The sequence below is a fragment of the Heloderma suspectum genome, chromosome 6 (genome assembly GCF_057233095.1).
Source record: "Heloderma suspectum isolate Gila_16-S chromosome 6, 16-S_ref, whole genome shotgun sequence".
Lineage (NCBI taxonomy): Eukaryota > Metazoa > Chordata > Lepidosauria > Squamata > Helodermatidae > Heloderma > Heloderma suspectum.
The window spans coordinates 124132429-124138527 of record NC_139463.1 but is presented as its reverse complement, the minus strand read 5'-3'; positions in this window follow the sequence as shown (position 1 = coordinate 124138527).

Sequence of the window (6099 nt, the reverse complement as noted above, 5' to 3'; positions counted from 1 at the left end):
CAACAAAAAAGCAAAAGGCGGGAAGGGTGTTTGGGAGCATGGCAGAAAAGCTCCAGTGTGGGGTCAGGGCGAAATTTCAGAAATGTTGAAAATGTAATTTCAGAATTAAAACTTTTCTTTCATGATGCAGGGAATTGTACATGTGGGATGGGATCATGGTATGTGTGGGGGACAGGGTCTGTGTTACAAATTTGGACTGCCCCCCCCACAATTATGTTTGGGCCCTGCCTGCCCCCATTGTAGACCCTTGTAGTCCTCTCCTCCAATTCCACATTCATATCCCCCCAATCAAAAATCGTTCCAGCCAGTCAGCAATAAATTGGTTAATGGGTTAAGCCCACCTAGAACTCATACCCTGGGAACTCTTTCTTGTAATCCCAGTCATATGCAGACTGGTTCTACCACCTTGGTGTTGAGAAATCACTTATCACATGCTTAGAGGCACCCTTCTCTTTATAGATATTTCACATGTTCCAGGACTGAGACTTGGTGCTGAAAATGGCTTCTATGGCTGTTTCCTGCCCAAGGGCCCCTTCCTACAGTCTCAAAAGGCCCACTGTCCTATCTTTCCCTACTGACCTTTCTCCCATTGGCAGAATTTCTTCCTCACCCGTCAATCTTCCGCTTGCACTCTATCCCCACCTCATCAGGAACAATGACCTCTCCTGGTACCCAGAGACAGGCCAGGTTAGAGGCAGCTGGCAAGCAATTGTTCTTACTCTCTCCCCTCTCCATTGCTACTTTTTAAAAAGCAAGTATTTTAATTTCTCCCTGCTGCTTAGAAATAAAAATGCCACAGTGGAGCAAATGAGCCGCCTAAGAAAGTGCTAGAATTGCTCTCCACCTGTGAGGAAAAAGTGCTGGCATGGCACGCTCTGGCAGCGCTCCGCCACCTTGATACAGGAGGAGAGGCTGGCAAAAATAAATGAAAAACCATTTATTTTTTCAGACATCCACCGCAATACAAAGGTCCTACAGGTCAACTGCGGGGTGGGGTGAGCGAGAGAACGGGGAAAGCTGCACAATGCTTTTCAGAAACAGCTTGTGATATTATTAGAGACTGAAAACATGCCCACACAACCTAAATAATTACACACCCTTTAAGCCTGATAACAAATGTATCATGATGCCTCCGGCTGGCCAGCAGAGCAAAAGAATTGTAGAATGGAGACATTTTGGCGCTTTAAAGCAACCATGCCACTAAGTATGGTACCGTATGGGAAGGGAATGTAGCTCTCACAGGATTCATCCTTCCGCTTGCAATACTGCAAGGAGAAAAAGAATTTCCATAGAGAAATCCTAAATCCCATTGGGTGGGGTGTAGCAAAAAAGCTGGGACCATCCACAAGATAGAATTTTGGGCATGACTTCCTTGGAGACCTGGCTTCACATCTCACTTCTGCCACAAATTCATTGCATGGCCTTGGGCAAGTCACAATTTCTATCTGCAAAATGGGATCAATTGAGACCTACTTATTGTGGGAGGGAACACAAAGACTTTAGAAAAAAGATGACAAACATGATGGAACACGAGAGAGGTTAATTATATTACGCACGGTATAGAGAAAATGGACAGTTTTCTTCTTCTTCCTCTCGTAACAGTAGACTTTGAGGTCACACACTGACAGTAAACTCAGAAGAGATTAAAGAACTTCATACAACTCGGAATTCATGTATGGAATTTGCTGCCACAATATGAGGTGATAGCCACCACCTTAGATGGCTTTAAAAGGGGAGTAGACCAGTTCATAGACTGGGAGAGGCATATCAAGAGTGACGTGTAACAAAATGTCACAGTGTATTCTTGCCTCCTAATAGGGGTGTCCGTGTTCTGCCTTGCCCTCCTCCAGGATACTAAGGAGCTCGAACAGGACATTCCACCCGTGCACCCACAGTTTCCATCTTTTTCCAGCTGACCGTCAACATCCTGTAGCTACTGAGCATGTTTAGTTTTCATTGGGTTGTGTTTTGGGGGAGGGTTTTTGCCTCGTTAGTCCCTGCCCCCACATTGTTTTTGCACTTCTGCAAACCTTCAGGTTCCCCCAACATGCTGATACCTCCCTCTTTGTATCTCAGTTGCTCCATTTTGGCTCCAAGCCTGCTGGCGCTGACCACTTTAGTTTGCTGTTAGAGGGAGTGATGGCTATATAGAACATCCATGCGCAGAGACAGTACAGCACCGAGTATCAGATGCTGAGGAACAACAGCAAGGGAAGGCTATTGCCTTCAGACCCTGTTGTGGGATTCCTTGGTGCATCTGATCAGCCATTCTTGGCAACAGGGTGCTGGACTAGATGGACCTTTGGTCTGGTCCGGCAAGGCTCTTCTTATGTAGAGCATTTTGCAGAAGGGATGTCCAGTTCTATATCCCATGAGACAGCAGACTGTAGGTGAGAAGGCTATCACCGCTGCATAAATCAGCTCACGGGCGGTCAGGCTCTGTAACACGGGGGTGTTGAGCTTCTTTCAGCTCAAGGGCCAAATTCAGGAAAGTTTTCAGGGGGCTGCATTCCAGGAGTAAGTGGGGCCCAAGGCAAAATGGAGCTGGGACAAAGGCAAAGGGGTGGAGCAAAAAACCCAGCATATTATACCTTCAATCTCTTACTGCGTGTAACTAGGCCTTAGGAGAGGCATTTCAAACTTTTAGAATGGGGGGGGCTGCACAAAACCCAGGAAACCACAAACAATTGGTAGTCAGGGGGAAGAAGGTGTGGCCAGGAGGAGGAGGCGTGGCTCTCTGGGAACCCAAGCAGGCCAGATTTGACCATGGGCCTGAGCTTCTGCACCCCTGCTACAACAGAATTGGTGCCATCTGTCAATGAGGGCATCATGGCTATGGAGCACACATGCTCCAACAAACATGACATGTTACATACAAAAAAATGGAATATCTCTATTTCTTCACATTTTTCTTTACTGTAGCTTGGCTAAAACTTGTCAGGGCAGTCAGGGGCCAGATAACTTTGCTCTGAGGGAGCAGAAGTCGTCCACAGATAAGCTATCACTTGGCCATCCCTGTAATAAAGAATGAATATATAAGAACCATCTGGTCCCCCACTTGCGAGATGGGTTTTTCTGGAGGCAGATGGGATGTGGGGGGGGGGAGAGGGAGAAAACAAAAGTGTGAGATCCCTCTAAGAGAGTTTGGGGCCAACCCAGGTTTGGCAGCCTCTGGTTCGGCTGGATCTGTTGTTGAAGGTTCACTGCTGAGTTGGCTGAATGGGTGAACAGCTCCCGGGTTCACAGCCCAGCATGCATAAAGAAATGGGGTGCAGAAGGTGTTTGAGAGCAGTGGTGGATCTGAGGTCCATCCCAGCACACCCTTGGCTCTCTGCCGTACCCTACAGTTCTGAATGGGGAGTGGGGGGGGGTTCTAGTGATTCAGAGCAGGGACAACAGCCACCCCGTGGCCCGGGAATGCCTGGATTTGTCTGGGGCAGAAGGCCTGGAGGGGTTGTAGCACTGCGCTGCGCTGGTGGGATGGAGGGAGTTAGGGATGAGATTGCTTTTCTGGCCGCAGTGTCTTTGTCTGTCGTTTAATTTATATGCAAATGAGGAGGGCGGGCCTGCCCCCTCTGTGCCCAGCACTACACAAATATTAATTACTTTCAGAAGGCAGCGCAATGCAAACGGACATGCTCCTCCTCCTTTTTATCCCTGGGCATATCCTCCTCCTTTCCCCCTCTTCCTTTGTCCTGGCCCTTGTTCATGCTCCCTTTCTCATTCTTGTGCTCCTTCTCCCCTTCCCTGCGCCTATCCGCCATCCTTTTTCATTGATCACCCTCTTGTTCCCCTGTCCATCTCTTCATCTACTTCTCTTGGCCACACTCCTCCTGCACTAGTCCATGATCTCTGTTCATTACCTTCCTCCCCAGAGTCTAAAAAATACATTTCGTTCCCCTTCTTGCATTAAGTTCACAAGGTTCTTCTCAGTCAACCATCCATTCCTGTTCTTTCTGCATTCTTTGGCCACCGCTTTCTCACTGTGCTACTCCTTCTCTCTCTGCTATCATTCAGTGTCCTCTTTTTCCGCTCCTTCACCATCCCTTTCTCCGTATTTCTGTGCAGGCAGCCAGCAACCACCTCCTGTATTCCTTATTCTTTCCCATGCTTCCCCTTCCTCATTCTCTTGCTTCCTCTCTCTCTCTCTCTCTGCATTGTTTTGCCATGCCATCCTCAGCCCTTCTATCTGCCCTTTCCTGCACTCACCCACCGCCTTCTCACTCCCCGCATACATTCATGGGTCTTTTTCATTGCCTTTCTGCACCCTTTTCACATCCTTCTCGTAGGCCTTCACTCCTCATCTCATGGCACTTCTTAAAAAGCACCCGCTTCTTTCCTTCCTGTATTCATCCACTTTCTGTTTCTTATCCTCTCAGCTTCCCCATCCACCCCCCCCCCCGCTGTTCCTCCTTCCCCGCCCTTTCCATCTGCACTCCTTCACAGCCACTTTTTCATTCGTTTGCTCTCCCACCCTCCACGCCTCCAGGCGCAGGCTCCACCCGAGCGTGAAACAGCTAAAGTGCTGATAATCGGTGCCCCCCTCCCCCGCGGTGCCCGCTAATGGACTGACACCCCATGGCGCGAGAGCTGTGCACAGGCCCGGACCAGTGCCACGTGGAGGAGGGGGGGGAGGGAAACAGAGGGACAGAAGAGGAAGGAAGGCTGGCAGGCAGGCAGGCAGGCAGGCAGGCAAGACGCGGGGAGGGGAGCAAAAGGAGACAAGGGGGGTGGAAGACAGAAGTAATGAAAGAGGGACAGAAAGATGGAGGGCAGAGGAGGAGGGAGTCAACACACAGAAGGGGGCAAGAAAAGGAAGTGTGGTGCAATGGACTCCGAAGAAAGGGCCAGGCAGAAAGGGGGGAATGGGAGGCAGAAGCCGTGCAGAGGAGGCACGTCGGACACAAGATGATGGATAGCGGCAGAAAGGGGCAGATGGAGAAAAGAGGAGGAGCAACAAAAAGGAGACAGAGGAACCGGGGGAGGAGGGCGGCGGGCGGAGCGGGAGCGACAGAGCGAGGCAGGCCGTGCCGGGGGGGGGGGAGAAGGGGGGGGCGCGCGCGGGCCTTCGGCCAGCATCGCCTCCCCGGCTGGGAGATGCCGATTAAGATAACCGCGGACAAGGCGCGGCGTCCCCGCGACGCGGCCGCCACAGAGGGCGCCAGGGATCGCAGGGCGGCCGGGCTCTCGACGCCACGGGCGGCGGCGGCGCTCTCGGGGCGCGTCCCCAAGGGCTGCCCGCTCCGGCCGCTCTTTCGCCCGCCGGAGAGCTGGGGAGGCGCCGAGGCGCTCAGGGCGGCGACGCCGGGGAGAAGCGCCTGTGCATCGCCGCTGGGCGCCGCGCGCCCAGGCGCCCGGCCGCCGCCTCCGAGGCACGTTTTCGCAGCCCGCGGGGGGGGCCGGGGAAGAAGAGCGCAGGCCGGCTCGGCGCGCAGTGGGGCGGCGGCGGGGTCTGCCGCAGCCGGCTCCCGCCGCCCACGGCCCCAGGGCCATTTTGTGGCGCGGCTCCCGCCCCCCAGGAGGCGCGCTCGTCTTCGCGATTCACCTGCCTGCGTGCAGCAGGCTTCCCCAGCCCTCTCGGGAGGGTTGGAGGGCAGCTCCCATCATCCCCAGCCAGCACGCCGCCCAGCACATCTGGAGAGGGCGCCAGTGGCCACGCTGGCTGGGAAGGGGGGGTTGCGGTTCAACATCTGGAGAGGGCAGCGGGCTGGGAAGGCTGCTGTCCCCAAGCAGGTGAATCCTGGCCTATCCTCCCGTCAGGATTTAGCCAACCCCATCCTGGTACCAGTCTATATTAGTCTGTTTTTCCTGGTTGACCCCTGCCATCTATTGGTCTCTGTTTGGGTCCCCCTGATCAGGGCCACATATCAGAGCCAGCACAATCTGTTCCATACTGGTTCATGGCCCAAGGCTCCCCCCCCCCCACCTCCGTAATATATGCTGCATCACCATCTGTTCCATACTGACATATTCTGCCCTATGCTGGATCATGCTGGTTTATATTGGCTCAAGCTGGTTTCTTATCGGTGATGCAAATTATTTTTCCTCCCATATTGGTGAATTATTTCATTTTTTGATTATGCATCTTGGTTCTCTGAT